General features: G+C 46.8%; 1 protein-coding gene across 4 annotated transcripts in view; it reads left to right on the top strand.

The window, feature by feature from the left end:
* NEDD4L (NEDD4 like E3 ubiquitin protein ligase) overlaps positions 1-13729 on the top strand; it is a 342431-nt gene that overhangs the window by 70289 nt on the left and 258413 nt on the right. Inside the window, exon 1 of one of the 4 annotated variants that reach the window (XM_029220908.1) lies at positions 12726-12866. The exons of the other annotated variants lie outside the window; for them this stretch is intronic. The gene's annotated coding sequence lies outside the window, so the exon portion shown is untranslated. Of the gene's footprint in view, positions 1-12725; positions 12867-13729 lie in introns of those variants that run through there. 4 annotated transcript variants of the gene reach the window in all.

The following is a 13729-nucleotide window of genomic DNA, read 5'->3' as shown; positions in this document are numbered from 1 at the left end:
TGCTGTGCTTTTTCTCTGACGACACCATGTATGCTGGCATCCTCTGCCACTTCCTGGGAATTAGAGCTGCACCTGCCGATCAGCAAGCGCTAGCTGTGTGAGGCTAGTCAAGTTAAGATTAATTAGAGCCAGATCAAAGTTAAAATCTAGGTCTTCAGTTGGCGTTCGCCACATTTCACATGCTCAGTAGCTGCATGTGGCCGATAGCTACCATGTCGGACATTCCCGGCATCATAGAAAGTTCTGCTGGGTGGTGCTGTTTTAATATTAAATACAGTTATTTGATTGCATGAAGGTTCAAGATACTGTTACCTTTCCCATCATAATTCATTTATTCAACATCCCTGGTTGTGGTTCGTTGTAAAATTCTTCTTATCCCAGGAAACTTAATGGGGTGAAGAACCCGAACTCTGAAATGGTTTCTATGGGGGTGGATGGGAATTTATATGTGCAGCTGCCTCTGAGTAAATAATACTGACAAGGGTCTGGACAACTTGAGTCCAAAATGATAGATCCCATTTTGAGTCCAAAAAGATGGTAGATTCCATAATATAAATGACAGATTGTAACCTCAGCCATGTTGCCATTTCCTCCTTCACCGGATCCCCCCCCTTTTTTTTGTTCTGTCATCTTACTGCTTGACCGGAGACCTGATCTGGCCTTTCCAGGTTTGCAGGCAGGCATGGCTCAGTAGCACTTGCTGTTACCATTGTATAATGTTGGGATTCAGTGAATTAAAAACTTTCTCTGCTTAACACGCTGTGGTTGAACAGCCCATTGAGATGCCTGGAGCGTACAATGCAGTCTCTCTCGTGGCTGTTGAGGGCAGTGGTGCTTTTGTTTTTCCTGGCTGAGTTTGGCCTTTGGATTACTGGGCACACACTCTCACCGTACTCGGTTAATGATTTCCCACCTACAGTAACCCGCTCGGCTGCGTGCGCCCAATACAGTGTGGTTAGTTCCAAGCTATGAAGCGCCTGTCATGCATGTAGAAGATTTCTGTTATTAAAAGAGGGTGTTTGGCAGGGGGTAAGACTTTCTGGCATGTGTTTTCAAAATAGTAAACAAAACAAAACAAAAAAACCCAGATTACAAGTGAGAGATTTAAAAAAAAAAAAGAGCCTTGCGCTCTATCGCCTTGTTGAACATGAATTCGCGCTGCTGGCTCAGCTCAGGTCGCTGATGGAGAGTGTCCTGAGAAAGTTGTCTAGACAGTTGTTGTGCCTCACTGCACAGAGTCTAACCGACAAGTTCACGACCAGCCTTGGCTGCCACTCCTCGGCCTTCTTGGGCCTTGTCCGTGTTCAGTTATCAACAGTGAGGGGAAACGGGACAGTTGATTCAGGATGGGCAACAAAGTCCTCCACATTTGGCTTCCATATGTGGACGTATTGCCCAGGAATTTGAGTATAACTCTGTGCATCGTGTCCTGGGATCAGATAAAAGAATAGAGACACGCAGTGCATCCAGCTCATCCTTTTACTTGGTCATTGTCTGCCCTGCCATTCTAGAAGCTTCTCCACTAAAACAGAGGACCCAACTAGGGTTTCCACTTTCTCTTTGGGGCCCATCTCAGTTGGAGGAATTAAGTGTTAGGGTCTTAAATCTCTTGCAGCTGCAGGGAGAGTGGATCCACAGATGATTTCATTAAGCTCTGTAAGTATGTGTTCTTCATAGAGCTCTTGAAAGATGCATCACAGACAAACCCAAATGTGGATCCTGTGATCCCAGTTGTCCAGGATTCATTTCCTGCATCCGTGGCCTCATTGTGACTTGCTTGGCACTGTTAGCAGAACTGCTGATGGCAGAGCAGTGGCCTGATGCTTTTCACCAGGTCATGCTCTGTGAACTTTTGTTTCGTATTTCACGTACAGTTGCTTCTTGGACTCTTGTGTTGAGGTGCACGTGGAGAGTTCTGGAAAGAGCAACTTAGAATTTTGAACCAGTTTCTCAACAAATTTGATTATATCATTTGAGACATGTTCTCGTATAAATATATTCTGAAAAGGTAGGAGAAAACATCCACTTTCTATTCTAAGACATGCCTGCCTGCCTTTCTGCCAGCAGAACCTGCATCGGCTCTGCGTCCTTGTCTGGCTTCCTTTCCTCATTTCTGGAGCAGAGGGATTAAGCCTCCAGGACTCCAAAAGCTCCACGTTAACTGGAGGAAATGGAAACCACAGAGTCAGGGCTGATTGGACAAGTCTTCTAAGTTCTGTTCTCCCTTCGCTGGGGTTAGGGTAAGGGTTAGCTAACCCTAGGCGTTCTAAAGCCTTTTAGCGTTATCCCGACTCTCACCAGTTAAAGTGTTTGTTTTTTTGCCACCCACTGGAAAGGGGATTAGGAGAGGAAGACCTGTGGAACTTCCTTAGGATGAGTTAAATGTGAGGCAGCCACGTGGGAACGGGTCCAAGGGATGTTGTATTTAAACAATTAGGTTATTTTGCAGATGTGAATTAACTCTCACATACAGTACTGCCCTGGAGCCAGCATTTTCCTGTTTGGTTGCTGCATAACAAAGAGCACTTGAATAATTTAGGGTCTTTACTTTTGAACCCTCAGCAGTCAGGTTGGGTAGTGGTTAGGTTATGTTACCGAAGGTGGGGTCCGGCAGCTTGCCGCTCAAAAGCCGATAAAGAGGCACGGTTGGTGGAAAGGAATGTTTGCTTTGTTTGGGATATGCTGGCAACGGAGGGGGGGGGGTCGGGGTGGAGAGAGGAGGGTGGACTCCTGTCCAAAGGCCTCCTCCCCCCCACCCCACCCCCCAATCAGTGGGCAAGAGCTTATATAGATGGAGGGAGGAAGCTATAGGCAGAAACAGCACAGTCGGCTCTGACAGTCATCTTGATATTGGCCATGCATTGGTCTGACCAGTTCCAGGGTCAGTTTGTTCCCATTCCTTTGAGGCCAGTTCTCAGAATTGTGGCAGCTTATGTCATGGCTACAGTCTAGTCATCAGTCATCATGTAGTTAACTTCTTCCACCTAGTGGGCATTTCAGTATCTACAAGGTAGCTCACAGGATACGGCTCAGAATATTATCTGTAGCCCTTGAGAAGGAACTAAAGGTTCTTGACTATGCTTAAGGACTAAACTATTATTATTTGGTCTTGTCGGACTGTTTCCCTTTGTTTCTGCATTTTCTCACTTCTCTGATTAAACTTATTCTTTGGCTAAGGTTTTTGTATAGACAAAAGGCAGGTAAGGACATTGGAGGGGGGGCAAGGGAGGGGGCGTAAGGACCGTAGCGTCCTGCTCTGTTTCAGTTACCCTGTTCCAGAATGCTCTTAGCAAGTTAATTAATCTACTGTATATTCCCCAGTTTCCTCATCCAGAAGGTGGCATAATCATATATGACTTAGAGTCATGAGATTTAAGGAGTTAATAAATATATGCTGCTTGGCACACGGCCAGTCCTCAAGCTGATCCCAGGTGCCTTTCTGAGTGTCGAGAAGTGTGAGCTGTTGGTGTTATTCTCTGGTTTGGGGGGTTTGTTTTGATTTGATTTGTTTCATGAAGGTGATGAGAGTATCTGTGATTTACTTGTGATTAAAAGCTTTTTGTCTGTGGACAACGTCAGAGTTACAAGGCAGTCTGTGAAAAGTGATTCTAATACATGTGGTAGGTAGAGGTTTGAGATCCCTCATGTATCGAGAGATCGGACAAATTGAGCAGGAAATCATTCAACTCAAGTAGCGAAATGTTGGTTAACTCCTATTTAGGAGGTTAATACTTTAATAGTGGGCTTAAAAACCATCGTGCATATCCCCAAACCAGGTGGAGGGGCCTCTTTCAACGCAGATCTCAGTTATTCATGGTGCTAAGTGGCTTCATCTTCTTAGACGCCTGGCACGTGGTGCTCAGTAAACGTCTGTCGAATGAAGCATGGAAAGAACACGAGTGACAGTTGAGAGTTGGGTGTCTTTTCTGATTTATTTGGGAGATCCTGGGTTTTGACCCCAATAGAATTCTTATGGTTTTATATGCTTAAATGTTACTGTTTAAAGTTTTGAAGCTTTGAGCAAAGGGTTAATTAGGAGAATGAGCTCCTGAAGTTTCTAGGCCAACTCTTTTCATTTCTCTAGCATTTGCAGAGCTGCAGGGTTTACAGAGGGTTTCCCACAGTCCCACCTTGACTCTAGCCCCTGGGGTGGATGTCACTTCCCTTTTATAGATGAGGTCAGAGCTTGAGGAATATAAAGAAACTTGTTCACAGCTGATGTGCCAGGACTTGAACGCAAATCTTTTTACTTTGGATCACATGCTCTTAGCATTAATGAGTGTGTGTGTGTGTGTGTGTGTGTGTGTGTGTGTGTACATACGTGGGAAAAAGTATATGTATTTAAATAAGGAGCGAAACTCCTAAATTGCAAATTGATTTTTTTCTTAATATACTAATGTTCATAATGAAGCAAAGGTATCATTTCCCTCTCATCTACACTAGACTGCCTTATCTATGTTTCACCATGAAGATGGAAAAGCCAGTGTATTAAGTAAACACATTTTTGACCGGAGACGTATTACAGCCACAGGCATTAGTTTCTGCAAAAATACCCCGGTTGATAATGTGTTAGGCGTGCCCTCTGTGCTTGTCCATGTGCTAATCGCTTTGTGAGTAGAGTGTGAGCTCATATAATCCTCATAACAAGTCTCGGAGAGAGGTATTAATTTTTATCTGCCTTTTGGGTGTGAGGTAGAGAGAATTGAGCTTCATATTCTTAATTCTGCTGTCATTTATCACCCCAGTCAAGCTAAGGAATTCCACTTCCTAAGTGAAATCTCAGAATTACTTTTTTCTTTTTTCTTCCTTTCAGAACTAGGGTTGCTGTGATGGCAGTGTACCCTTTGTATCCTCAATTCAAGGGTTTCACATTTTATTGGGATTGCCTGCTTCTGCATTTCTGTTTCCTCGAAGGCAGGGATGGGCCTTCTTATTTGTCTAATACCAGCCTCCGCCGTGACGTCCATCCAGAGTAAAAGCCCATTGCAGTGCAGTGAATGAGTACGTGAAAGAAGGCAGGAGTGAACGTTGAGGAAAGGAGTGATGATTTGGCGAACGTTCCCAGCATCTTGAGATCTGCAGTGACTCTGGCCTCATGCTGTAGTGTACTGACATCTCTCTTATTCAGGGAATGCGCTTTTTAACTGCAGTCTGTCGTGAGCATGAGTGTGTACATCTCCTCTTGGAGACAGGGCAGAGCTGTGTTATTGGTGCCTTCTTTTTTGGTTTGCTCTTCTGATTGTAAATTCCCATTGAGATGGAGGCCATCTGACCTTGAACTGAGAGAGAAAAATCAGACTGTGAAATTACAAGTTGTGATCTCAGGCATTCTGCACAAACTAACCTTTGGCATACTTGGCTGCAGCCAACCTCTTTCTAGTAAATTCCCCACTGGTTCTTGGCTTTTCTTGTGGCATTACCACATTGACAAAGTTTCCTTCATTGGTATTCCTGGTGCGTGGGCTCGAATATCCTTCACCCCTTGATTTGTGGGATCGTTCTGTTTTGTCTTTGATGAGAGTTTTAATGAGAGAGAAGCCAGAAGCCGCACCGGGTATGGGAAGAACGGAAGCCTGTCTCTGGCAGGGAGACCCCAGGTTATTCAAACGGTCGTTGCCTGGGTTTCCTGAAGAAGACACCGGGTTTTCATTTTGCTCATTGATGTAAATACCCCTGGAGTGACTGGCGAGGAAGCTAGATGCCTGCGCCCCCTGGTGGCGGAATACAGTAGTTCCTGCATCCACTAGGGAATCAAAGGGAGATTATAAGTGGAAACTCAGAAATTTTTGTGTTAGGGGTAAACCAAGGAGATAATGAAGATAACAGCTCATCTGCTGAGGGTGTTTCCTGTGTTTTTATTGTGGTTGTTAGTAACAATTTTGGCTCTCCGTGGGAAGCCGTTTCCTAACTTAATCAGTTGGCACAGAAAATGCTTCAGGGATGATTGTTCTCCACAAGCAGAGAAAGTGGGGTTTCAAGTAAGAGCCGAGTCCGAGTGGAGATGGTCTCCTTCTGACTAAGTTACCGATAAAGTGGTTTTAATGACAGATGGTCTGCTTTCTTGGGGGCTGGTGTGGACCCTTGTTTATTTACTAAGTGCCCTCCCTTCCCAAAGTTCAAGCTGGGTTGGCGGTGAGGCAGAGATGACACAAAGAGGTCAAAGTCGGGAAATGGGAGGAGAACAAAGGGGTGGGAACCTTGGGGCTCCTGACTGGGGTTACAGGGGTGTTTCCGGGAGGGAGACTTTGAGTCTGGTTTGAAGTAGTGAGGGAAGGGTTTATGGAGTAGGAGAGGTTTGGGTAAACTCCTCAGGTTTAAGGTAGCTGGAAAGCAGAGGATCAAGGGCATTCCAGAAGGACCCAGAGAGGCCCAGGGAATTGGGCATTGAGATGCTGAGGATGTGTGGAGAGGCTGTTCCAGACCCAGCACTGGTCTAGTACTTTCCTGCAGGCAAGTTTTTCTGTTTCATCAACTGCCTTGAAATGTACAACCGCAAACCGAACATGTTAACCCCCAAGCAGACCAGCCAGTGCTGTGTGCACTGGCTGATGGGTTGTGCCACTAATATGGAATCATAGTCTGATTTTACTAATTCACAGAGAGGAAAAAAAAAGTAAAGAAATGGAGGAGATTTTTTAAAAATTTAAAGAATTTCTCCCACATTGTTTTTCTTAAACATTTGGTCCCCGCTACTGTGTATTTGTGTTGAAATCACAGTTAGAATGATGTCTGATCTGGCAAGAACATAGCTATTTTAAGTGGGAGCAATATTTAGTGGCTTTCACAAAGCAAAGAGAAGGATTCGCTTTCTTTGACCCACACACCTCTGTCCTTGCCACATGTTGGTGAGGTCGGTTTTCTGTGTTTACCTTGTGATGAATCTGGAAATGCTCTTGACATGTGTCCTGGGTAGTACACAGGGATTACTCTCTCTGCACAGCTTTCCTTTTCCTGTCTTATATCTTGTTTGCTTCAACATTCCCCAGCTCTTCTCCAGCTGGGTAAATCCCACACGCACTAGGTGGTCTGTCTTGTCTGCCTGTGTTCGTGAAAAGTCTTTCCCAGAGCCCTCTGATGTGGCTGACCCTGGTCGGGGGCCCTCTGCCCGAGCCCGAACTGGTGTTCCTGCCGCGGCCTTCAAGATTGCCTTTACTTCACTCTCATAGCCGGGTCTCCGTTGGATGGCTCTTTTCTCTCTCTTGGCTTCTGGTATTTTCTAGTTCAGTGGTGCTAGTTTCCTCTGTTCTATTTTATTTTAGTAAATAAGTAGGATCACTAGGTTGGTTTCATAACCATGGGTTGGGTGAAATCACAGGGGAAATAAACAGCGGGCGGGTGTCAACCCCAGCAGTGTTGCCATCGCGGTACTGGTGACAGGTGCTTGGTGCTCCGGGGGCAGAGCAGGGTGCTAGGGCCTGTGCTGGGTGGCGTGGGGGGAAGGGGCTCCAAGCTGAGGGCTCAGCATGTGCCCACCTGATGTTGTGATACTTAACCCGGCTTGAGAAACAAGCCATTTTCCTTAGTTTGTGGATAAATTAGTAGAATGTGGGAAATAAGCACTTTCACCCTATCCCTTCTCCCTCCTTGGCTGAGGCACCGGACTGGGCACCGTGTGGCTGACAGCAGGATGCCAGAGTCCCCGGAGCACCTCGCTGGCTCGTTTCACGGGGGCCGAGAGTCACCGCGGCCCAGTGTCCACTGGTTCTCTGGCCGTTCTTCTGAGCCTGGGTGCTCTGCCTTCCGACAGCCTAATGGAGCCCTTCAAGCTGACATGCTCCGTACTTACTACATTCACTTAGTACACTTGGCCGGTTTACAGTGCAAATTCGGCTCCCTTTATCCTGTTTGAAAGACTGGAGGTTGTGTTTTGTAGTGTTGTGTAGTCCTTGTGTGATTGCTGCAGATTTCCTAGGGCTGAGCTGGGAGGAGAGGATGATAAGATTCCTCATTGTCTCCCCCGCTCTGAACAGCAGACCCTCAATTACATTCCTCTCAGTACCCTTGGCTGTTTATCTTGGGGGTAGAATCCTTCATGAACTGAAACTTTGGATGACATGGGGAGAATGGGGCTGATATATTCAGAGGATAATCCATTCTATCAATTTTATAATCAGAAAAGTATATTTAAACCAATGCATGTTTGTTTTTAAAAAATCAAATACACACACACACAAAAGCCCCAACAAAGTAGAAAGTGAAAAATCCCCTCTATCTGGTGGTTGTTAGGAACAGATTAAGGGTCGAGGGTGTCTTTCGTCTATGTTGCTTGATAATAAGTAAAGTCACTCTGCTTTCTGGTCGAGCAGTATAGATCTGGCTGATTGGAGATGTGTCGGGAGAGCTCAGCTTCGGAACAGCTGTGTTCATACATCTGCTTCCTTGCTAACCTCCAGAAGGGGGGAGCCTATGACACGACCGTAGAGCTCCCCCAGCCCCCAAGAGTGGGGTGTGGCTGAGGCAGAGTGTCAGGTGGGAGGCATGGAGAGGGCTGAGGCCGGCCAGGTAAAGGTCAGGGGTCAGGGCCCCTGGAGTGGGAAAGTTTTCTGGAGGGTGTCGACATCAGATTTATATTTTGGTTCCATCGCCCTGGTTCAGCCTTTAATGTACTGGAAGAGGGCAAGGGCAGACAGAGGCTGGGACATGAGATAGGAGCTGTCCAGGTCATCCAGGTGAGAGATGTTGGTGGCTTGGGTAGGGTTGGAGCACCCAGAAGGTGGATGGGGCGAGGAGGTACCCACACCTGGTCTCAGGCGGCTTCCCTCTGGTTAAGAACATAGCGCGCAGCCTGCAGTCCTCCTGCAGATCATGAACATGAAGTGTGAAGGGTGAAAATTCAGCTGCAAAGATCAAGGAACCTCTCAAGTTGGGATTGATGAATATTTTTGCTTGATTAGAATCAAAATTCCCAAAGCTTATAAAACCCCACTGTTTGGGACTTCCCTGGTGGCACAGTGGTTAAGAATCCGCCTGCCTGTGCAGGGGACGTGGGTTTGAGCCCTGGTTGGGGAAGATCCCACATCCCACGGAGCAGCTAAGCCCGTGCACCACAACTACTGAGCCTGCGCTCTAGAGCCCGCGAGCCACAACTACTGAGCCCGTGTGCCACAACTACTGAAGCCCGCGCACCTAGAGCCCGTGCTCCGCAACAAGAGAAGCCACCGCGACAAGAAGCCCACGCCCCACCACGAAGAGTAGCCCGCGCTCGCCGCAACTAGAGAAAGCCCGCGCAGCAACGAAATAAATATATAAATAAATTTTATTTTTTTTAAAAGCCCACTGTTTGCCCCACAAAGGACCACGAGCACGAGGAAATACATTTTGTTCCCTCGTCATATGACAAAAATGCAGATTGGTGCCGTGTGCTGTAAAATGTCCAATCAGATTGGTTCCTTTGTAATCAATGGATTCTTTTGTCCATTTCTGAGCACAGGATTCCTTTCCCCTTCAGTGGTGTATTTGAAGTGTTTTTTCTTAGAGGAGGAATGCCTGCCTCGTGTAATCCATCCATTCCCCCCTTTGCAGCAAAGTTCCGATGAATGAATCCTTTGTGCAGCCCTCAGTCACCCGCAGGTCTCCACTGGAGATAAAACAGGTGCCATTGCCTTTGCTCAGAGTCGTCAGTTACTTTGCTGAGATTATTGGAGGCCTGAGAGGAAGTGTTCAGGATTTCACTCTGCTACAGACGACTGTCACTTGGCGGTCCATGATTCTCGTGAGAGTGCCATGGGGAAGAGAGACCTGGGTTTGATTAAGGCCTGGCTCCTCCACCATGAGCCGTCCTTAGGCTTGTGGTCACCCCCCACCGGGCCTCGGCTTCATCCTCTGTACGAGGAAGACAGTAACACTGTCCTCGTGGGCTGCTTGGGAAGATGGCCTTGGCCAGGTGTGTCACATCTCTGGCCTCCAACAAAGGGCCGATGGTCTGGTTGGTGTAGATCAGCATGAGTGGTCACCTGCAGATTAGGGATTAACGGGGCCGTTACCTTACGGGGGACTTTGCAGTATGTTCTAAAAGCACCTTTTATTGTCTCTCCACCTTGAGGCTAGGAGAGAAAGCAATACGAATTATACAGATTAGAGAAAATACGAACTCTTGCACAGTATTGTCACAGAGAGACAAGTATGGTTTTGGGGAGAGGATGAAATGAGTAATCCTGAATTAGAGAAGAAAATAAAATTCCTCTACAGCATCAGGGGTGAGGTGGAAATGAGGCAATCGATTGACCTTTTCTTGGAAAGAGTCTGGCTAAAGTCTTTTTTTTTTTAAACCTTTAAGTGCTAGATCATTTGGCGATGGTTTACTCAGGTTTCCTGATTGTATGTACAAATTATTGAAATTCATATAATGAAATTCTGTTTTTCCCTCTAGACTGGTGTTACGAATGTGTGCCATGTGAGTAGTGTTATGAGTGTGTCATGTGACTAGTGTTATGAATACATCCATGTGTTTGTATATATATCACTAAGATTGAGTGTAGCTAATATGAATATTGGAAAAATTTCCATCGCTTGTCCCCAATTTCCAAATTAAAAGCGTGAAATAATCCTAGAACCCATGCCTGTGGTTAGTAAACCTGGCTGTCTGCTGTCTGATGAAGCTTGCAGGGGCTGTGAAAACCAGGGCAGCCCTGTTTTGTGAAAGCAAGTGTGCGGCTGTGGTCATGGCAGATTTCAGCTGAATGTCATGCTGGCAGGCAGGCACCTGGTTTATCTTTTCCCCCTACCAAAATTTCTAATTGAATTTGAATCAACCGCTTTAAAATTCTGATTCTAATGTAATGTCTGTGATTCTATTCGGTTTTCAGAAGGAATAATCTTGTGTCCTCCGATTGGCGTGTTTAGGGAGCTGGTATTGACCGTTTCCTGTGACTTGTTGTAGCCTAACAGATGGGCTCCAATGTAGTAACCCTTAGAGGATGTCTGAATGGCAGAGTTTGAAACTCAAGCTATAAAACAGGGAGTTCTGGGAATCTTAACCTTGTACTCTGTTTTGTAGCCACAACTGTACTGAATGTATTTCTCATTACCGGCTCAACCAAGTCTGTGTGTTGAGGAAAAGATCTTCCCACTTACCATTTTAATGCCAGATATTTAAGGGACGTTGAGGCCCAGATAATGAGGTCTCTTGAAATGAGAATTTAATTTCACATCTCCTTGAAAAGGAGCTTGAAAGGGAAGCTTGAAAGTGACAAGCCTCACCTTTCCTTATTTTTCTAATTGTTTCTAACTCCATTTAAGAGGACCCTCTAGCTCAGGTGTTGATTGACTATCAAGCCACCAGTATGTGGATATCGGCAGAGTCTTTAGAAATGGAGGTTGGGAGAGGGGAGACCAGACTACCCGATGGGGTCAGAGATGTAAGGCGGGGAAGTACCTGGTTAGCGCTCAGGAGACCTGGCTCCTGGTTCTGAGTTGGAAATGACATATATTGCTGTCCTCCTGTGTGCTAGGCACTGTCCTAGCTACTTTGTGTCATATCATCCCTCCTAGCAACCCTTCCAGATAAAGGAGTCTATCTCTGTCCACTGATAGGGAAATTGAGGCTTAATAGTGCCCGAGGTTAAGGAGCTGAAAAGTACCCCTCCTCTCTTGACCTTACAACACTTGACTCAACCTCACGAGAGAGATCACAGCTGCCTCTTCTCTCCAAAGCGTTGGGCTGTATCATCAGTAGTATCTCTTGAGCTAGAAATTTCCGTAGTTTTCATAATTATTCTTGAAAAAGGGCAGTTTACTTCCTTATCGGCAGTGACGACAGCTGGCTCTGGAACAGGCTCTGAGGGTCTCTGGGTTACGGTATTTTACAGACCCAATGCCAGGAATGATGCGGTGCTGTTTGAAGGTCATACAGTAAAGCTAACCAGAGAGGAGGGGCAGAATTTCAGCGGGATATTTATGCTCTAGGGCAGAGGTCCCCAACCTTTTTGGCACTAGGGACCGGTTTCGTGGAAGATGATTTTTCCATGGGGCTGGGGGTGGGGTGGTGTGGTGCAGGCGTTGATGCGAGCGATGGGCAGGGGCAGATGAAGCTTTGCTCGCCCACCGCTCACCTCCTGCCCTGCGGCCTGGTTCCTAACAGACCTTGGACGGCTACCGGTCCGTGGCCCAGGGGTTGGGAACCCCTGCTCTAAGGGACTCCGATGGGTAGGCCGGCCTGTGTTCTGCATTCACATCCTCAGAGGCTGTGACGGACGAAGGCATCATCGAGGAGGAGAATCAATCCTTCCTGCCAGAGGCCCTTACAAAGAAGTCACAGCAGTGGGCTGTGGGACAGGCAAGCCAAAGGGCTTCTACAGCTGTCCAAGGACGGGAGGAGAGAGAGCCTGAGGGCCAGCTCTGGGGTTTTACAGATACCGGTCCTAGTAGCGTGAGGCTTTGTGCTGTCTCCACTTAGGTAAGGGGGAAATTAGTTACCATTATCTAGAATTGGCCTTCTCCCTGTGGTCGGATAGTAGGCACGTAAAATAGTACTTGACGTGTTAGTAAGTGATAGCTTTCTGTTTAGAAATATACCAGGTGCTTCGGTAGGGTTTTTTTTTTGCTGTCGGAATTGTATCTGGGATGGATCTCTTTTGATTTTATTTTTGGGGGGGCCAGAACAGAGAATATTCTGCCCCAAACATCATTTCATGACTGTATATTAAGAGCAGCGTCTTTTTTATTTTCCAGGTTATTCTTCAGCTCCTCTCACTGATCTCTTTGAAGCATTATGGAGTTCGGAGAGGCCGCTAGTTTGTCTACTTTATTTTAAAATTATTTATTGGCTTTTCTGATTATAAAAGTATATATTCACTGAAAAAAATGTTAAAAACCATAGGAAAGGATAAAAAAGAAATAAAAATGACCCACCATCTCACTAGACTGAGGTAAGAGCAATCACTGTTGTAGCATCTGGACCTTGTTCTCTGCAGATCAGCATCTTGGTTGGGAGACAGGTGCTCTGAGGGCAGAGCTGAGCCCGTCGTGGTGGTGCTGTGTCCTCGGCACCTGGAGGAGGCCCTGGTGCACGGCAGGGGCTCAGTAATTACGTGTTGAGTCGTACGTGCAGTGCTGTCAGTCAGGGTCCAACAGAGGGGAACCTCACCCTGGGAACTGCCCACACAGGTGGAGGCTGAAAGAACAAAAGGGCTCACCCAGCGATAACCCAGAGATAATATCTGCAGGAAACGGGGCTCACCCCTGGGGGCTGGGGGAACCCAGGGAAGGACTGGGGTGGCCTGAACCAGGGGCCGTGGGAGACCCAGCAGGGATGGTGCTGAGCCCCTGTGGAGGGGATGTTGTCCAGCTGCGGTGGAACCTCCGTGGGGTGGGGTCTGGTGGGGACGCTGAAGGACTGGGGCTGGGAGAAGCTGAGGTCGACTGGTAATACCAGGGCGACACTGACCAAGACAGGAAGGAAGTCTGTCCCTCTCCTCCCAGCAGGAAGTTGGCCAGAAAGGGAGCCAGGAAATGTAGTTCGTAGGGTGCTGGTCCCAGCAGCCCAGGGCAGAGAAGGGAAAGGTTGGGTTTGGAGTTGAGAAGACAATAAACAACCAGCACTGTCTGTCATTTTAAAGAATTAGATCTGGAATCCAGTTGTGCTCTGTTCTAATGTAATTTACATTTTTTACTGCGAATAATACGTCATGGGCATCTTTCTGTATCAATAGATACAGCTCTACATCCTCTTTCTCTGTGGCACAGATTCCGGAGTCAGGTTCCAGCTGAACTACTCATTAAATGTATGACT

Source organism: Monodon monoceros, unplaced genomic scaffold (genome assembly GCF_005190385.1).
Source record: "Monodon monoceros isolate NGI ecotype Baffin Bay Population unplaced genomic scaffold, NGI_Narwhal_1 Super_Scaffold_1, whole genome shotgun sequence".
NCBI classification, from domain to species: Eukaryota; Metazoa; Chordata; class Mammalia; order Artiodactyla; family Monodontidae; genus Monodon; species Monodon monoceros.
This window is presented reverse-complemented; position numbering and strand designations above follow the sequence as displayed.